General features: G+C 50.6%; 2 protein-coding genes across 3 annotated transcripts in view; one reads left to right on the forward strand and one right to left on the reverse strand.

Annotated features, from left to right (window-relative positions):
- Window positions 1–17,294, reverse strand: part of RASSF8 (Ras association domain family member 8) — a 54,954-nt gene extending 37,660 nt beyond the window's left edge. The window contains exon 1 of one of the 2 annotated variants that reach the window (XM_083181104.1): window positions 17,137–17,294. The gene's annotated coding sequence lies outside the window, so the exon portion shown is untranslated. Of the gene's footprint in view, window positions 1–14,547; window positions 15,118–17,136 lie in introns of those variants that run through there. The other variant, XM_083181105.1, reaches the window with a different exon arrangement.
- Window positions 17,028–20,843, forward strand: part of LMNTD1 (lamin tail domain containing 1) — a 104,624-nt gene continuing 100,808 nt past the window's right edge. Inside the window, exon 1 of the mRNA XM_083181102.1 lies at window positions 17,028–17,284. The gene's annotated coding sequence lies outside the window, so the exon portion shown is untranslated. The remainder of the gene's footprint in view (window positions 17,285–20,843) is intronic.

The raw sequence follows: 20,843 nt of genomic DNA on the forward strand, positions 1-20,843 counted from the left end.
TTTAACTCTTTCTGCACACGTTACATCTGCCTCGTCTGCAGTGCAGCCCGGTTTTGTCCATTAGCAAACCAAACGTGCGTTGCGAGTGAACCGGATTCTCCCCTCAAGTTCTCCTACAAAAGGAACACAAAGCTGGTCACGTATCAGAGGGACATAGGCCATTAACTCTAAACCTGTAAATGAATGATTACACACACTGCAGAGCGTTGCGGTTCTGCTTCTGCCAGCCAGTTATATGATCACGTGCCCCGGGCATTTCCTGTATGCCGCACCGTTCCCACGTGCGGTCTGACGCCACGGAAGGACGCTCATTCATCCTGACATTTTCAGGCGACTTACAGACACGGTCAGGTCCAAGCAGCTTATTACGTGCCGTGTCCCTCCTTCCTCACGGATCAGACTTAATTCCTCCAGACGAGCCATCTGCCACCACGTGCTCCACGAAAACCTGCCGTTAATTGACCACTGCACTTAATTAGAAAGAGATACACCAGGAAACAAACGCTTGCCGGCATCAGGCGGGAATCCTGGGAAAGTATTTTGGAAGAAGGCGTTCTGGCGCGGACCGGTGGTGTACTCGGTGCGAGGGCCTGGCGGCATCTGCTTGGCCAAACAAACAGGAGAATTCTGAAGACCGGCTCTGGGTGACATTGCAGCGATATCTCCGGGTTACTACAAACAAGGCAGCAACACTGATAGGGAAGGGGGGGGGGGGGGGGGGGGGGGGGGGGGGGGGAGGGGGGGGAGGATCGGCCACTTCACACAAGACCCTCATCTCCCAGCAGCTCAACTACCTGTCACAGGGGAGATGACCCAGCAGGGAACACTTGTGTGTCACTAAGAGGTGTAGGGCCACTTCCCAGGGGCACCTTAATCTTGTATGGAGCAGTAAGGCGGCTTCTCTGTGACCTTGGCCAATGCGATACAGAAGCGCCAAGGTCACGCAATGTCTGGGACAAGTTTTCTTTTACTTTGTGGCGAATAAACCAGAGATCTTCTAACGCACTGGTCACACAGCTGACTAACACAATTCTAATGATATTCCATGGCTTGGATGGTCATAGGGCCGATAGCGTCTAGGTCGACAGTAAACCATTAAAAGTCGACAGGCACAAGGTCAACATTGGGGAAAAGTCCGATACGCAGTAGGTCAATGTAGACAATAGGTTAGGGGTTCTCAAACTCGGTCCTCCAGACCCCACACAGGTCACGTTTTCCGGGTCACCCGACAGGTGCACTCATTACTGACTGACACATTTTAAGAGACCCACAGGTGGAGCTAATTAGATCACTTGGAAAATTACAAAGAAAGAAAAATCTTGAAAAAAAAAAACACGTCTACCTTCTCATGCGTCGAACATTATCACGTCGACTGATTTCTTGCGTCAAACTTTTGTCTGTGTCAACCAGATAGCGGCTCAGATACACCTTTCGGCCAGGTGTATCCGAGCATGATACGTGCAGTATCCCGCTTTGATAAGGCAGCTGGAACACAGTTGGCCGGTAAAACATCGTATAAGACATCGTTGGAAGCAGAACGCAAATCACGAGACCCCAAGACTCATTTAATGTCATCGCTGCAAAAACGCTACTGGCTCTGGAAATTTACCTGACTAATTTGGGGACCCCGTCTAAGGAATACAAACAAAATGATAAAAGTGGGAGGGGCCAGACAATGTTTGAGTCACATGCTACCACCGAGCTCCACCCACTTTTTCAAACTTTGCCCACCCAAACTAAATCCTATGTGTTAGGGTCATACAACACCGGGCGATAAAAGGAGCAATACCGCTAATTTTAGTCCAAAGCGACCAATCAGCTTCTGTCATTCATATAGCGCTGTCTTTGAAGTTGCGCTTAGAAGCTGAGGGCAACTACTCCACTTTATCTCTCTCCAAGACTTGGAACACTCCCCCACAGGCGGAAAGGAATACTGAGTTATAGGTGCAGGTGACGGGCCTGCTTGAATGGATGTGGTCTTGCCGTCCATCCTTCGCTCTTTCCCCGGGGGGTAAAAGTTCAGCGCTACCCTGTAAGTGGATCTGGATATTCCTCGGTAATGTGCTACAAGTGTCCCTGTGATGAGAGGGGAGGGTGGGAGAGGCCGGGGCCTGTGGAATGTGCAGATACTCAGATGCTTGCAGCCAAGTGGAAAGTATTTACTTCCAGCACACAAGGAGGCCTGGCGCGGCCGCGATCCCCTCTTATTATACAATGCTGCGCAATAACAGACATTTCTACACGCTGCACTTGTGGGATGTATCCTCTGGTCCCGACATTTCCTGCTCCGCTTACAATACAGTGGGCCAGATGCACTAAGCTTCAAAAGGTGATTAAGTGGAGAATGATAAAAAAAAACAGCCAATCAGCTCCTGCCTGTCATTTTTCAAACCCAGCCTGTGACATGACAGGCAGGAGCTGATTGGCTGGCTGTTTATCACTCTCTATTTTATCACTTTTTGAAGCTCGAACAAAGGTACAGTGATAACTGGTAGCAACATCCTCTGATGTCATGGTTAGGTCTAAAACATGTGATACATGTAGCGCAAGGGGTGGAACAGGCAGCACTGGTACGAGGAGCGGCATACACAGCAACGGAGAAGCGGAATACACAGCACCGAAGCAAAGGAGGAGCGGCATACACAGCACCGAAGCAACGGAGGAGCGGCAAACACAGCACCGGAACAACGGAGGAGCGGCATACACAGCATCGGAACAACGGAGGAGCGGCATACACAGCACCGGAACAACGGAGGAGCAGCATACACAGCACCGGAACAACGGAGGAGCGGCATACACAGCACCAGTACATCGGGGAGCTGAATACACAGCACCGGTACAACGGGGAGCGGAATGCACAGCGCCGGTAGAACGGGGAGTGGAATGCACAGCACCGGTACAACGAGGAGCGGAATACACAGCACCGGTACAACGAGGAGCGGAATACACAGCACCGGTACAACGAGGAGCGGAATACACAGCACCGGTACAACGAGGAGCGGAATACACAGCACCGGAACAAACTAGTGAAATACACAATCACCCTTTCTTAGAACACGCCCACGCTCGGCTAATGGAAAAATCATTCACACGTAAAGAGGATCCGAACATTGTGTCAACATGCACTGACACAGACACTTGGTCTACAGTAATAGTTGGCACATGAAAAGGAGGACATGACTTTTTCACAATTTATTTATTTCTTTGAACGGTCATACTTGATCATCAACGTAGACTCCAATAGGAAATGGTAACGTGTGCCGCGCGCAGCAGTAGCGGAGGGTATGCAGTATACTAATTGGGCATCTAAACTGGTATATGACATGTAACAACACGATATATGTGTCTGATGTGCGGAAGTGTATATAATATGGGCTAACACCAGGTAAGTGATGGGAATAGGAAGTCAGCTTGTGCTAAGAATACAGACGGAGACCAGAAATTCCGGTACAACCGGCCGCGCGGGAGCTATTCTAAGGTAACTCGCTGGTTATGCCGACGCTGCGGAATATACTTATTAATCAACGACATTGTCCAATTACATATTTTTTATCTTTCATTTAAATAGAACATGATGGGCAGCCAGAACTAATCTCCGCTGGTCTGCAATCTGGCTGCATTCTGCATTTACCAAAAACATGAATTGCATTTAAACCGCCCGCTACCCATCCCTGCGCCTCCTTATTGCCGCCTGTGACCGGTATACACTGCCTTACAATCTAGGAGGTAATTATTTATAACGTAAACTTCCCTAGATCCCTACTTTAACCTACTGACCTGTAACGACATCTCAGCCGGCCCTTAGGTCAGCGACGGCCCTCCTACCTCTTTGTCGGCCTGTTACTACCCAGTTTGTTTTATCACTGTGGTTTCCAATTGTAAAGCGCAACGGAATCTGCTGAGCTATATAAGAAACTGTAAATAAATAAGTGGCACGTCACCCCAAGTTGCTGCAAAATACTTCTGCGTTCACCCCCCAACCCTGAATCCAATGAAAGAACTGGAAGTGATATCACATCCGTCCGTGCTGCAGGGGATGCGCCGGTGACAGAGTGACAGGGGACATTTCGGGGCTGCATTGTACAGCTGGTATTGTTCTGTTTGTGACACTGTGCACAAATCGCTAGGACAGCAGCCGGACAGTAATCCAGGATTTCACTGAACTAAGAGATTCTGCCGCGGTCAGCAGCGCACGGGGTAGTAGTAGTACGTTTATTTATAGGGCGCCGCAAAGTGTCCGCAGCGCCGTACATAGCAAACAAAAAAATGACGAGGTAGCGTACAGGGTGTGTTGAAAAATACAGTATAAATGGGGGTATGGCTGGTAGAACTAAAATCAGCATCAGTTCAGAAGTAGGTGTCAAAATTGTCAAGGAGACTAAAGATGAAGTAGAGGAAGGGAAGAACAGGACAGGAGCACAGGTGAGGTAAAGAGGTAGGGTGAGTACGTGAGGAAGGAGGGCCCTACTCATAAGAGTTAACATACTAAAAATAGGTGGGTGGACGAACGAAAAACAATAGGATAAGTAGGAACGGAGGGGAACGGAGGCAGGATAAGAGGATCAAAAGAGGTTAGGAGGAGGGATAGGCTAGTCGAAAAAAGTGGGTTTTGAGGGAGCGCTTGAAGGAGGTAAGGGAATCAGAAAGCCTGATGGGTGGCGGGAGGTTGTTCCAGTGCAGGGGGGCAGCGCGAGAGAAGTCTTGGACACGGGAGTGGGAGGAGGTGATTAGGTGAGAGGTCAGTCGGCGGTCAGCGATGGAGCGAAGAGGACGGGAGGGAGTGTGGATAGAGATCAGTGAAGAGAGGTAAGGAGCGGTGGAGGAGGAGAGAGCTTTGTAGGTGGTGGTGAGGAGTTTAAAGAGAACTCGGGAAGGAATGGGGAGCCAGTGAAGAGATAGACAGAGGGGGGAGGCGGAGGTAGAGCGGCGGGAGAGGAAGATGAGCCTAGCAGCAGCGTTAAGAATGGATTGGAGAGGTGCGAGGCGGGTGAGAGGTAGCCCGGAGAGAAGGATGTTGCAGTAGTCAAGGCGGGAGATGACAAGAGAGTGAATGAGAATTTTGGTCGCGTCAGTGGAGAGGAATGGTCTGATGCGTGAGATGTTGCGTAGGTGAAAGCGGCAAGACTGTGAGAGAGCACGAATGTGGGGGGTGAAAGAGAGGGAGGAGTCAATGATGACACCAAGGCAGCGCGTTTGGTCGGTGGAGGTGATCTCGGTTTCACCAATACTGATGGAGATAGTGGGAGAAGAGGGGATGTTCGGGGGATGGAAGATTAGAAGTTCAGTTTTAGCCATGTTTAGCTTCAGGAAGCGTTGGGTCATCCAGGCTGAGATGGCTGTGAGGCATTCAGAGACCTTGGACAGGAGTGATGGGGATAGATCGGGGGAAGAGAGATAGATTAGGGTATCATCAGCATAAAGGTGGTAATGAAAACCATAGGAGCTGATGAGAGTGCCCAGAGAGGTGGTGTAGAGAGAGAAGAGGAGAGGGCCAAGGACAGACCCTTGGGGAACACCGACTGGCTGCGGGGTAGTAGGAGAGGAGGAGCTCGGAGTGGAGACGGAGAAGGAGCGATCGGAGAGGTATGAGGTGAACCAGGAGAATACCGTGCCAGTGATGCCAAAGGAGCGGAGTGTGTTGAGCAGGAGAGGGTGGTCAACAGTGTCAAAGGCAGCTGACAGATCAAGCTGGATGAGGATAGAGAAGAGGCCTTTGGATTTAGCCGATATTAGATCGTTAGTGACTTTGGTCAGGGCAGTTTCAGTGGAATGTAAAGGGCGGAACCCGGATTGGAGGGGGTCGAGAATGGAGTTAGCAGTAAGGTGGTTTAGGAGACGATTATAGGTCAGACGTTCTAGGAGTTTGGAGGCAAAAGGGAGGAGGGAGATGGGCCTGTAGTTGGATGGGGAGTTGGGGTCCAGATTTGTTTTTTTGAGAATTGGGGAGACAAGAGCGTGTTTGAAGGAGGAAGGGAAGATCCCAGAGGATAGGGAAAGATTAAACAGGTGAGCCAGGTGAGAGCAGACTGACGGACTGAGACGACGGATAATATTGGAGGGGATAGGATCAAGCGGGCAGGTGGAGGGAGAAGCGGATTGAAGGATAGAGTGGACTTCAGCAGCAGTGGTGGGGTAAAATGAGGACAGGGGTTGGAAGGAGGGGAGTGGGGATGTAGGAGGGGAGGAGGGAGAGGGTGGGGTCATGGCAGCAGTGATGGCAGTCCTGAGAGAGGAGATTTTGGTTGAAAAGTAGGTAGCAAAATCAGCGGCTACGATGGAGGACGGAAGAGCTGGAGGAGGGGGGGAGAGCAAGGAGTTGAAGGTGGCGAAGAGCCTGCGGGGATTGGATGATTGGGAAAGGATGAGGGACTTAAAGTAGGATTCCTTGGCCAGAGCAAGGGCAGAGCTGAAGGAGGAAAGAATGAATTTGAAATGGAGATAATCCGCGAGGGAGCGTGATTTCTTCCAGAAGCGCTCAGCAGTGCGAGAGCACTTTTTAAGGAATCGGGTGATAGGCGAGTGCCACGGTTGGGGGTTGGAGCATCGAAGGGGGATAGAGGATGGAGGGCAGGCAGAGTCCAATGTCGAAGATAGGGTGTCATTATAGAAGGAGGCGGCGAGGTTCGGGCAGGACATGGTGGTGATTGGGGCGAGAAGAGGACACAGCGTGTTAGAGAAGGCAGCAAGATCAAGTGTGTTGACGTTATGCCGTGAGACAATGCGCTTGGGAGGGGGAGGGGGAGAGGGGGAAGCAGTGAGGGAGAAGGAGATGAGGTGATGGTCAGAAAGAGGAAAAGCCGAGATAGTGTAGTCAGTAAGGGAACAAGAGCGAGAGAAGACGAGATCGAGGGAGTGTCCTTGGATGTGGGTGGGAGAGGTAGTCCACTGAGATAGGCCAAGAGAGGAGCAGAGAGAGAGGAGTTTGGAGGTGCCAGGATCAGCGGGTTTATCCAAGGGGATGTTAAAGTCACCAAGAATGACAGATGGCAGGTCAGAGGAGAGGAAGTGTGGGAGCCAGGCGGCGAAGTTGTCAAGAAATTGGGAGATAGGGCCAGGGGGGCGGTAGATTGCAGCAACACGGAGGTGGTAGGGGTAGTATAGACGGATAGAGTGAGACTCAAAGGAGGAGAAAAGGAGAGAGGGTTCAGGGTGAATGACACTGTGGGTGCATGAGGCTGAGAGGAGAAAACCCACACCGCCACCTTGGCGACCATCCGGCCTGGGAGTGTGAGAGAAAGAGAGGCCACCGTGGGAGAGAGCAGCCAGAGAGACAGAATCAGAGGTGGAGAGCCAGGTCTCGGTGATAGCAAGGAGGTGGAATGCTCTAGAGATGAATAGGTCATGGATGGCAGGGAGTTTGTTGCAGATGGATCTGGCGTTCCATAGTGCACAGGAAAGAGGGGGGGTGGGTTGTGTACTTATGTGGATAAGGTTTTTGGGATTGCAGAAGCGAGGGGGGGTCGTTGGGAGGGTGGGGGTGCGGGGGCGAGTGGTCAGGATAGGTATGGGATGGGAGGGGGGAGGAGCAGTTGGAGAAAGTGAAGTTGAGAGATTAACAGCCATGAGGAACCGAAGGTGAGAGGGTAGGTTAGTGAAAGCAGACAGAGGGATTTGGGAGGACAGACAGCGTCTGTAGTAGATTTGGTAGAAAACAGAGTGAGAGAGAAGGTAACAGGCAAGGAACTGCTTCAGTTTCCAACTCACTTAAGTAATCAAGCTTCACTTTAGTCAGAAAGCTTCCCTCTCAATGAGCCCAATGGGGTAAACACACACACACCTCCCATCACGTCATTACTCAGCAAGTGACGCCAACAGACAGGACCAGGGGGGCGGGGGGGGTAATCTTGCTACCCATCCAGCAACAGCTGGAGTCCCGAATATCTGCAGGGACTCCAGGCGGACATATAAACAGGAGATATTATATCACCTCTTTTCTGGAACTAAAAAGTCATGTATAAAGCACAAGGGGTAATGTGGGGATCATTATTATATATCACTATCAACAATTATTTATTTAGCGCACACATATACGAATATTCTAAAGGTATTTGGCCATTCGCATCGATCAATGGCCCTTATTCTGGTTCGCTTGCAAAGTCAAATTCCTTCTCAAATGGACAAAACCACGTGCACGGCAGGTGGGGCAGATGTAACTTGTGCAGAGAGAATTAAGGCCCCCATACATTAGGCCGACTTGTCCTAGGGACAAGTCGGACCCAATTTACCTGCGAGCCGCCCGGCAGCTCCCCGGGAGGCTCACATACAATTTGGCACTTGATGTGCCATTTTTTACATGGGATAAATCGCATGCGATTTATCCCATGTAAAAAAAAAACCCGGGGAGCTGCAGGGCGGTGAGGAGTAGTGGGGGCGGGCAGCGGCGGCGGTGGTGGGGGCGGGCAGCCAGCGGTGGTGGGGGCGGGCGGCGGGCGCGGTGAGCGCTGCTGACCTGGCCGGGCAGTGTGCTTACACATAGCAGCAGCGGGGACGGGACGCGTAGTGGCGGCTATTCGATTTTTAAAATATTTGTCAAATGACCGGCCGCTCTCTGATTGGCCGGAGAGCTCTCAGCCAATCAGAGAGCGGCCGGTCATTTGACAAGTATTTTAAAAATATAATAGCCGCCACTGCGCTGCCCGTCCCCGCTGCTGCTATGTATGAATGGGCAGCCTGTGATTGGCTGAGCGCTCTCTCAGCCAATTGCTGACTGGCTGAGAGAGCGCTCAGCCAATCACAGGCCGCCCATTCATTGTATGGGCTTTTTTTTTTTATTCCGTACTGACAGCTCCCACCGGCTCCCCCTGCCCGGCTCTATGCCGCCTATGTCCCCCGCAGCGCCCCCAGCCCCCCCTGCTCCCTCTACCGCCGCGCCGCCCCACTAGGTCCCAAGTCGGGTGGTCGGACGTGCAGCAGGTCCGACCACCCGACGCAGATCCGATGCGCACGGGACCGCGCATCGGATCTGAGGGGACATCAAAACTAGCCGATTTTGGTCCGATTTCGGCCAGATCCGACTGATCTGGCTGAAATCTGACCAAAATCGGCTAGTGTATGGGGGCCTTTAGATTTGGGTGAGTTATTTTGTTTCTGTGCAGGGAAAATACTGGCTGCTTTATTTTTACGCTGCAATATAGATCTCACTTTGAAGTAAAACCCCACCCAAATCTAATTCTCTCTGCATAAGTTACATCTGCCCCACCTGCAGTGCAGCATGGTTTTGTCCATTGGAGAAGGAATTTGCTTTGCAAGTGAACCAGAATAAGGGCCAAGGTCCCAGATGAGCTTACACGCTATCAGGAGATGTAACAAAGTCTTGGGAGAGGTAAAGTACCAGCCAATCAGCTACTAACTGCCATATTAAAAACTTTGTTTAAAAATGTATGTATCTCGGTTTAATGTGAACCGATTCACTATGTAACTGTTCTGTCTGTTGTCATGGCGTTCTCCCCCATGCATCACAAAAAAACCCCAAACAAACATAAAAGCAAGCATTGAGTCTACAACCCAAACACCCAGGTCTATAGATACATTTCATTTCTATGTATGGCGCGTTTCAGCGAAGAAAAAACGCTGCTCGTCTGACGCACAGATCCGGTGAAGGATACGACTAAAGACTTGGAGTTTATTCAACACCACTCGCCAAGTAGTGGTCTCTCTTAGTGAGCCACTTAATGCCACCCATCTGAATTTACCGGGCATGACTCGGCTCATCACCATCCAATCACAGGCTAACCTGCTACATAGACTGTGTGACTGCGCTCACTCTGTGACATCACCATCCAATCACAGGCTAACCTGCTACATAGACTGTGTGACTGCGCTCACTCTGTGACACCACCATCCAATCACAGGCTAACCTGCTACATAGACTGTGTGACTGCGCTCGCTCTGTGACATCACCGTCCAATCACACACTAACCGGCTACATAGACTGTGTGACTGCGCTCGCTCTGTGACATCACCGTCCAATCACACACTAACCGGCTACATAGACTGTGTGACTGCGCTCACTCTGTGACATCACCGTCCAATCACAGGCTAACCTGCTACATAGACTGTGTGACTGCGCTCACTCTGTGACATCACCATCCAATCACAGGCTAACCTGCTACATAGACTGTGTGACTGCGCTCACTCTGTGACACCACCATCCAATCACAGGCTAACCTGCTACATGGACTGTGTGACTGCGCTCACTCTGTGACATCACCGTCCAATCACACACACATAGACTGCAATAATAGATGCAGCATGGGCAGTAGCGACTGGAAAGATGCGGACAATATTTCCCCTGGCCCCCACCCCTCCATTGCAGGTGGGCCCGAACTTATCAGATCGTCACTGCCAGCAAACATAATGAGCTTTCCCCCATTGTTCTCTGGCATCTTATCTGAAATGTCAATAAGGTTTCAATGATGAAAGGATTATTTAATAGTGAGTTGCTGTGCGGAGGTCACAAGTGGGAGGTCAGCGCTTACAGATCGGGCGATAAACAATGAAAACCGCAAGTTCCATCATTAACAATTAAGAATTCTCAACTCATCGCCCATTTAATCCATTTTCTTTTTAACTTGAGTTTGTTCTCTTTGATGCCGCTATTTCTTAGGAGCTGCTACAGAAGAGCAGAAAGAAAGGAAAACAATTCTGCTATGTACCAACAGACCTCATGACATTTAAGTCTATGATGCTGGGGATGAGAATCAGCTGATACCTTGTAACGTTACTACACGCCAACCAACAATGACCCACATCACAAGGCGGGGGGGGGGGGGGGGGGGGGGTGTATCGGCTGTGGCGCTGCGGGGAGGTACGCAGCAAATTTAGAAGGTGTGAATGTTTACAAAAAGTCAACATGGATGCCATCAAAGTGCTTCGGGCCTACAGTGGTCGACCCAATGGCCCATAAATACGATGCGACTGAAGGCTCAGGGAGCGGTACAGCGTCGCACGAGCAGATCCGTCCGGTTGCAACAGGCCCAAGTGGCAGCATGTATGTTCCCATCAGCCGTAACGTGTATGTAATAAACAGAAGGACATGGTTTAAGTTGACTTTTTATAGCACATTCCCACCAGGACCCTATAAAATCCTTAAAAACATTGGCGTCTTCCTGATATTGATATACTGTTCATTCTACCTAGCACCCTGCATCTTTAAAAAATCTCTTCCCTGTCTGGGGATGTCACTTCCTGCTGTGGTGATTCTAGCACAGTCTGGCCTGCATCGCAGTGCTGAACTACAGACCACCCTGTGCTAGAGTGACACCCCCCAGGCAGGTCATCTCAGGATTGCTTCTCTGGCTAAAAACAATGAGATTCTGAATCAGGACAAAGCTGGCAATAAGACAGGGATCACCTTGTGAGAGAGATTAGGCAGCACAGACCTTACCAAGTATACGGGGCACAGCGCTACTATGGAAACACACACACACAAAAACCCAGATTTTTCTTTTCGCTAAATATAATTCAAAACTGGACAATGTCAACGGTCAAACATAATATAAAGGGTGGGAAAGAAGAAGTGATTAAAGTGGATAGGCCATCGTCACAGGAAACAAAAACATCAAATAGGAATCTGACTAGATACCTAGATTAAAACATAAGCAGGTGACATCTTGGATTTCAATATCAGCGACAGCTCGTGTACACAGCGCGGAGCAGACCGCTGCGGGAGCCGCGCCACCAGCAGCCTCAGTGCGCAAGGTGTCGCTACAGCGGAGGATCAAAAGTGACATGCAGATATGTACAACACTTATAATTGGTTTACAACACAACTGGCATCGTGGGGGCAGGGTCCGGACAATACAACTCATACTGAATCAGGCCCATAGCCCCCGAAGTCACCTGTGCTCAAGCATGGATATCCTTAAAACCTGGATTATAGATGAAGGAGTTTGAGAAACTCTGGTACTGACAATTGTAAAGTTCCAAGTGCCCTTCTGCATATGGTATATATGTATCAAGAAGGGAAAAGAATGGAGGACAAAAGGAGCAGTTGCCCATAGCAACCAATTGACTTTGAGGTAGCATTTGACAAGCACATGCTATACAGTGATGAAAGCTGGTTGCTAGGGGCAACTCCTCCATGCTTTTCACTGCTTGATACACCAAGCCAACAACCTGTGAAGTGACAGGAGCTGATTGGTCAGTGTTTTATCTCGGATACATCTCTGATATATCTCCCCCTTTGTCTTGTTTCGGGCTGGCTAATCCCGGTTTCTGCCAGGACTGTTACTCAGGTGACAAGTGAAGATGACAGACCGCCATGCCGACCCTAAACCCAGACAGGCGGCTGAGGGCTTGCTCGCTGCTGCACATTGTGTGTAAAACAATGGCATAAATGATTCGCTAAACTGAATATTTTGGGCACAACAGCCAAAACAAATGTGTTACAGAGATCCCGGTGTACCTGGCATGTCAGTCGACCTGGGTTTGTGGCGTCTTTAATATTAATATATTGTATTAAGCCAAGCGGTGACACCAGTCCCTCCATGTGTACCATGTGGTTTAATGCTCGCTATCAGTCGCTGTGTTGTTGGACTGAATAAGCTACGCTGCTGTCTCATGTATTGGTGCAGTAACTGCAGGTAACGCCGCCCGTTAGAGGTTATCTCTGGCATTATTATGTATACACTCGCCCCAGTCAAAATATTTGCCACAAAACATGATGAAAAACAAAGGGCCTTATTCAGGATGGATCACAAAGCATGTTTTTTTGCAAATGAGCTGAATCATGCTGCGCTACAGGTGGGGCAGATGTAAAAGGTGCAGAGAGAGTTAGATTTGGAGGGAGTTATTTTGTTTCTGTGCAGGGTAAATACTGACTGCTTTAGATTTACACTGCAATTTAGATTTTGGTTTTAACACATCCCTCCCAAATCTAACTCTTCCTGCACCTGTTACCTCTGCCCCACCTGCAGTGCAGCATGGTTTTGTCCATTTGCTAAAAAAAGTCAATCAAATCTGAATAACACCCAAAAGTCTACATTATACCGTCAAAGCGGACACATTTAAATCTAGATTTCTGCATGATTTATACATTTCATAACTGCTCCTTGCTATAATACAGACCAGTTACATTCACTGCTTATTAACGAACATGTGGCTGACATCCTGGTAGATGGGATGCCGGAAGTCAGAATACTGACACATATTAGGTCTACATGCATTGTGTCAAGCACTGAAAGTCTACATTGCTTAAGTCGGCACATGGAATAATGGTTGTCAACAGTCAAAAATTCAGTTGTGAGTTTTTCACATTTTTTTTTTATCCGACAGGCGATATTGCCTGCCCTACAATCCACTGGGGTGTGGCGGGAGAATAGAATAGGGAGGCTTAGGGGGGAACCAGAGGCAGCATCCTCTGCAATCCAAAGAATTTCCCCGACCACAGCCCGCCCCCAGCGCAGCGACACACTCACAGGCAATATTTCGGCTTGGCCTACAAGGCGAACCACGGAGAGCTGTGAAAGGCGGTTGCATGGATTGGGAAGCAAAGGAGGACGGAAATTATATTTGGGGTAATGTAGCCGTAAAATTAAGAATACCTAAAAATACAACCGAATAATAACATAGAAAACTCAGAGACCGGGAGGGAGGGGGTGGGGGGCAGGGGTAACGGAGATGCTTACACCAGTCTTGAAAGTTGGAAAGACACTGTGGGACTATAACAATAACTAGTTGATGTGCCCAGTTTTAACCTGGCAAAGGTTTGGCGGGTGGAACATAGTAACCCTTTTCACCCCTTTAGGAGTCAAAAATCCAATGCTTAGTGGGAGGCTGCAAATAACTGTCACAGTTTCCAGACCCAGGTGGTCACACGGTCCAGGTCACCTGGAGAGTTTGTAAAAAAAAAAGACATGGTTTCCCCCAGCTCACTGGATGGTGTTCATAACCAATCTTGAACACCGCATGATCATAGAATTCAGAGATGGAGAGTTTACCAACGGACACATTGTGATTGGCTGGTGGGCGGTTCGCCACATAACTCTGGAACCAAGCAACCAATTAGAACGCCAATACGATTCTACAGACCACGTTCATTTGGTATAATATGATCAGACAACGGTCACATATAGAATAAGTCGAATGTCATCCTTCTGCTACATAGATGGTTCATCTTTGCACACGGCGCGCACCAGCAACCAAGGGGCTCTGCCACCGCCGTTCACGAAACCAGTGCCCAATGCCACCACACCACCGATGGTTGCCGGGCCAACCCTACCAACTTACATCAAGCCCTTCTTAATTGCTCCCCTCTGTAGTTCGCTTCATTGAAGCACTAGAGCAGTTCTACAACGTACCCAACAGTATTAGAAACACACAGTAAACGTCAGACATTTCTTTAAAGCGTACCGATCACATAAACCCAACAGCGCCATAAGGCACCTTCCAGCTCAAAAAAAAAACATGCGCAACAGCTTAGTCAACAAGGCACAACCATGCCCAGTATTTCACACGACCAATTAAGCAAAGCAGCACAAATGAGAAGTTCAATGCCCCAGTTCCGCATGGCACCAAAGCAACAGAAGTAGTATAATAAACTCTGACCATTGCGCAGGCCGGCAGGACCGAATGCAGCAGCGAACCATGGGACAAATCCAAGTCGTTTCCAAAAATGACAAAATCGTCTTCCTGTAAGTGGTCGTTAGCCGGCCCTGTGATTACAGTTTGGTTTGGCAGGATCTGCAGTGCCCTGCACACACCAGCTCTATGCCACTGCAGATCCGATCAGCCATCCCAGTACAGGGACAGAGACAGCCAGCCAGCTGGTGAATCATTTCCTTTCCTATGAATCAGTCCCACCACAGTTACAGGATGAGGGGGGTCTATGAAGGCAGCACGAGCAGGGGGTCCCGATGGAACAGAGCGATGCAGCACTTAGGAGCTGTACCCCTCTGCAGTCTTATGCTATCCCCCCCTCATGCACCATCTGGAGTGGATCCGGCAGGGAAAGAGTATTCGGATCAGTGGATCTCTCCTGCAGGATTATGAACGTCTGGCTCTGTCTGGGGGATCCAGATTACTGTGCTGCTGCTAATGCTGTGTACTGAAGGGTTATACGGATAGACTGAAGCTACAACAGCTCGTCCTTGCCAGGGCTGGATGCAACCACAGCGCCAACAGAGGGGATTGTTGTGAAAAAAAAAAAAGAGTTCTACACGGGCCCCCAGCATGACACATACAGTATGGGATAAACATGCATCACTAGGGGGCTGGATGACAGTCAGCACAGCCCCCTGAGCCAGGGGAAACAGCAACACAGGCTTCCCCGGGTACATGTTACACGGCTGGCAACTGCATGCAGGGCAAAAGGGGGAAGGAGGGTGCCAGCTCAAGAGGGAACGTGGGGGGCACTCATCAAGGTGATTCGTACAGGGGGGAGGGTATGCTCAGGTGAGTGCAACCCTAGGACACTGATATTAACAGGATGGGGGCTCTCAGGTGAGTGCATTACACCACAGTAGCAGATACTGAGATGAGTGCACTCACAGCTCTGACGCCTCGCACGTTACCTCACAGGTACAGAGGTGTAAATAGACCAGCGCACAGGTTCTTAAACTCGGTCCTCGAGGACCCACACGGCACCTGTTTTGCAGGTGCCCTCACAGAATCACAAGTGAAACAATCAGCTGTGGAACTTTTAAAATGTGTCAATGAGTAATGAATGCACCTGTGTGGTGACTGGGGAAACATGAACTGTGTGGGGTCCTGAGGACCGAGTTTGATAACCCCTGGACCAGCAGATAAACCATGGCAAGTGGAGTGTCGTTACAGGTAAGAGCGGATACAGGATAAGCGTACTCAAGTGGTGCTGACCATGCAAAGCAGCCGTACATTGTCAGGGGGGTACAGCTCTGACAGTATGCTTTATTAGGTACTGACAGGAGACTGCAGCTCAGTATTACATTGTTATGGTTACAGGCACAGCAATACACTGCAGGCAGGCAGAGCTGCGGGACGTGCACAGTTATCCTGTGGTTGCACGTAGAGAGTACATACAGTACACACACAGACCTACAGTATGTACAATGGGAAGAAATGAGGGTAATGCAGTGCACCAGCAGCGTTATACTGGGAGACACTTCCTACACAGTGCAACTCGGGGATGTCAGTCTCATATAAGGGGGTACAGCTGAGGTGCAGAGCTAGTCAGGGGGGGGTACAGCGCTAGTCAGGGGGGTGTACAGCTGAGGTGCAGCGCTAGTCAGGGGGGGTACAGCTGAGGTGCAGCGCTAGTCAGGGGGAGTAGAGCTGAGGTGCAGCGCTAGTCAGGGGGTACAGCACTAGTCGGGGACGGACGGCCAGTAGTACTCAGGGGGTATAACGGATGCAGCACTAGTCAGGGGGGGTACAGCTGGGGTGCAGCGCTAGTCAGGGGGGTGTACAGCTGAGGTGCAGTGCTAGTCAGGGGGAGTACAGCTGAGGTGCAGCGCTAGTCAGGGGGTACAGCACTAGTCGGGGACGGACGGCCAGTAGTACTCAGGGGGTATAACGGATGCAGCACTAGTCAGGAGGGGTACAGCTGGGGAGAAGCACTAGTCAGGGGGGGTACATCAGGGGAACATCACTAGTGGGGGGGGTAAAGCTGGGATGCAGCACTAGTGGGGGGTAAAGCTGGGGCGCAGCTCTATGGGGGGGGTACAGCACTACTCAGGGAGGCACAGCACTAGTGGGGGGGGGAGAGACAACACTAATCAGGGGGGTACATCATTAGTCAGGGGGGGTACAGCTGGGATGCAGCACTAGCCGGGGGCGGGTACAGCACTAGTCAGGGGGGGGGGGTACAGTTGGGGAGCAGCACTAGTCAGGGGGGGGGTAAAGCTGGGATGCAGCACTAGTGGGGGGTAAAGCTGGGGCGCAGCTCTAGTGGGGGGGGGGGTACAGCACTACTCAGGGAGGCACAGCACTAGTCGGGGGGGGGGAGGGGGACGACAACACTAATCAGGGGGGTACATCACTAGTAAGGGGGGTACAGCACTAGTCAGGGGGAGTACATCTGGGATGCAGCACTAGCGGAGGGGGGGTACAGCACTAGTAAGGTGGGGGTACAGCACTAGTAAGGTGGGGGTACAGCTGGGGCGCAGCACTAGTCAGGGCGGAACATTATGAAGTGCACTTAGGGGAGTGGAGACTCACAGTTCCGGGATCCGGGTGGTCCCACGTTCCGGGCGGAGAAGTAAAAGTTTGTTGAGGAGAAGTTGTAGAGCGGCGGGTGTGCGCTGTGCTGGGCGGCTCCAGTCCGTGCTGCTGCTGCTGCTGCTGCTGGCCGGGATACAGTCACAGTGTGAGTGCGGGTGTCAGTGCAGGAGAGAGCGGCTCCACCTCCCCCCTGTCACCGCGCTGCCTCCTCCCCGGTGCCCGCCCTCCGGCCGCCCGGCCTGCCCCGCACACACACACACATACACAACAGTCACACACAACCCTGCTGGCCGGGCACAGGGGGATGCCCCCTCCCCTGGCACCGGGTGCTGCAGGGGACAGTGGGGGCATTACAGTAATACATATCCCATCAGAGTCACGCACATGGCCTGAGCTGTAGTACTAAGTATTCTTATTTTCACCATTACTTCAGTACAGTCCCTCATACCATACTCAGTCCCCAGGACAGTCCCTCATCCCATACTCATTCCCCAGGACAGTCCCTCATCCCATACTCAGTCCCGAGGACAGTCCCTCATCCCATACTCAGTCCCCAGGACAGTCCCTCATCCCATACTCAGTCCCCAGGACAGTCAGTCCCTCATTCCATACTCAGTCCCCAGTACAGTCCTTCATCCCATACACAATCCCTCATCCCATACTCAGGCCCCGGTGTAGTCCCTCATCCCATACGCAGTCCCCATTACAGTCCTTCATCCCATACACAGCCCCCCAGTGTAGTCCCTCATCCCATACACAGCCCCCCAGTGTAGTCCCTCATCCCATACTCAGTCCCCAGTACAGTCAGTCCCTCATTCCATACTCAGTCCCCAGTTCAGTCCCTCATCCCATACTCAGGCCCCAGTACAGTCCCTCATCCCATACGCAGTCCCCAGTACAGTCCTTCATCCCATACACAGCCCCCAGTACAGTCCTTCATCCCATACACAGCCCCCAGTTTAGTCATTCATCCCATACACAGCCCCCAGTGTAGTCCCTCATCCCATACTCAGTCCTCAGTGTAGTCCCTCATCCCATCCTCAGGCCACAGTACAGTCCTTCATCCCATACCAGTGTAGTCCTTCGTCCATGGCAGTGGTACTTTATCTCTCTCCAAGCCTTAGCACATCTCTCCCACAACCTGTAACATGGCAGTGGTTCTTTATCTCTCCATGTCTTAGTACATCTCTCCAGCAACCTGTAACATGGCTGTAGTACTTTATCTCTCTCCAATCCTTCGTTCATCTCCCCCACAACCTGTAATGCTGTGTACACACGGTCCGATTTCCTTTCCGATGTTGACGATATAGTCAACATCGGATCGGCATCGGATCAACATCGGATGCAGATCGCAAGGGTTTTAACCCTTGCGATCCCGATCCGATCCCGATGCGCGTTCACGTATCGGAAGCCAGAAAGTCTTGGCTGCCTTGTCTATATGGTGCAGATCTGCACTATATAGTCAAGATAGGATGCAAATCGGATGTGCCTTAAGATCCTATCCACGATCCTATCTGATCAGATCGTGGATAGGATCTTAAGGCACATCTAACGTGTGTACACACCATAACATGGCAGTGGAACTTTATCTCTCCAATCCTTCGTACATCTCTCCCACAGCCTGTAACATGGCAGTGGTACTTTATCTCTCTCCAATCCTTCATACATCTGTCCCACAGCCTGTAACATGACAGTTAGGAGCCAGGTGTTTGACAATTCACCTCAATATCTTAGTAAATAAACCCTGTAGAATCCGGTGGAGCTCAAGCATTAGGAGCAGTCTCTGTGGGCAGCGACCCCTCCAAAAATGGCTGCCATCTTGGAGGAGACAGACACTAGAGGTCTTACTGAACCTCTAGTGTCTGTCAGAGTAGCCCAGTGATACCCAGAAGTGCGGATTCCGGGAGCGCTGGCACTCTGTTAGAATGAATCCCCTGGGCAACAAGCTTTTCCGTACCCCCTGGCAATTAGCATGTAACCCTCCTGGTAATGGGCATTTAACCCCCGGCAATGTGCACAAAATCCCCTGCAATGAGCATCTAGGTAAAAAAATATGCTGTAATTAATGTATGGGGTAGAAGCCTTACCGTGGGTCATCATTTGTAAATAGCATTTTATTTTTGTGTGTGTGGCATAAAATAGTGTCAGTGGCATAACTGTGTGTGGCATAATATGTAATAGGAATTACGGTGTGTGGCATAATGTGTAATAGGCATAACGGTTTATGTGGCAGAATGGGTAATGGACTTTATGATAAGGAGGAAACATGGCTAAGGTGTGTGTGTGTGGGGGGGGGGGGGGCAGGGGATGGGGACATACCCTTGCTCCAGTCACCATGTCACCCAGCTACTCCTCTTTGTCCCGCCAGCAGGCTATGTTTTGTGGATGTCTTGAAACATGCACAGGTGAGGTAATCTATAGGAGTGGGAGAGGCAGATGTACTAAGCCCTGGAGAGTGCTAAAGTACCAGCCAATCAGCTCCTAACTGCCACATTACAATAATTCCTAGTTAATATGTTTAGCATTTACAGTATATATATATATCAGGGTTGCCGACTTTCTAAAAATCCTCTCCGGGAGAAGCCCGGAGAGGAATCTTGCAGTACGTGTTTTGGGGGCGGGGCTTAACTGTGACGTCATTAAGTCCCGCCCCTATTACAACAAATAGCCGAAATAACAGTTGTCCATGGAGGGGGCGGGGCTAAAACGTCACGATTGTGCAGTTTTAGCTCCGCCCCCTCCCCTGAGACCCGCGGATTGCGGCATATAAATGCTGCGATCGGGGGGCTCAGTGGGGGTCCCCCTGATTCCGGGAGGGTTGCCCACCCTTCCGGGGGCCGGGAGGAAGGACCCGATTTTCGGGAGACTCCCGCAAATTCCGGGAGGGTCGGCAACCCTGAATATGTTATGGGATGCTGGAAACCTCTCTCTCCATGCTGAGGCTTCTCTATAGTTGCGGAGTCGGGTGTTCCACTTACTCTCCGTTTTCCTGCATTCACGTGAGACAAAAGGTGACTTGACTGCACAGACAATAGCGGCGGAGGTCACTGCAAGGGTGGAGGAACCTGCTCGGGAGAATCTGCCATCAGGCTTCTCCCCTGTTCCAGCATTATATCCTATAGCAACCAGATTCTAGCAATCCATTAGTAAAGGAATAGGTTAGATGTTGCCCATAGCAACTATCTATCTATCTATCTGTCATTTGGGCAGCCGCTTGCCAGTATCTGAGAAATAAGCCAGCCACTCAATTATCTTGAACCTGTCATCCAATCTGTCTCTCTGTGGGGGGAGCTGTGTGTTCCCGTATAAGTGGGACCTACAAATTAGCCGTATTGGAGAAAAAGCAGATTGCGCCCTCTTAAAACGTGGCCTTTTCCAGGGCCAGAAATCAGGAGAGGACGTTCCAATCAGAGGGTGTAGAATTGATTTCAGGATTGGCCTCATTTAGGCGCTGAGTGAGAAATGACATTCGCTCGGTCACACAGGAGAATGAGATGATATTGTGTAAGTGGAATTTGTGTTTGCCACCCGCTTCCTAATTGTGACCCGTACCTGTAGTTTTTCTGCGTCCCCTCGCATGGTTCACTGCGCTCGCCATGCTTCGGGCATAGTGCCCCACTGCGCTCGGCACACTGTTATATTCTCCCGCCACACCCTAGTGGATAGCAGGGTATGAAATATCGCCTGTCGGCACATGTCGGCTA

Source organism: Crinia signifera, chromosome 4 (genome assembly GCF_055691185.1).
Source record: "Crinia signifera chromosome 4, ASM5569118v1, whole genome shotgun sequence".
NCBI lineage: Eukaryota > Metazoa > Chordata > Amphibia > Anura > Myobatrachidae > Crinia > Crinia signifera.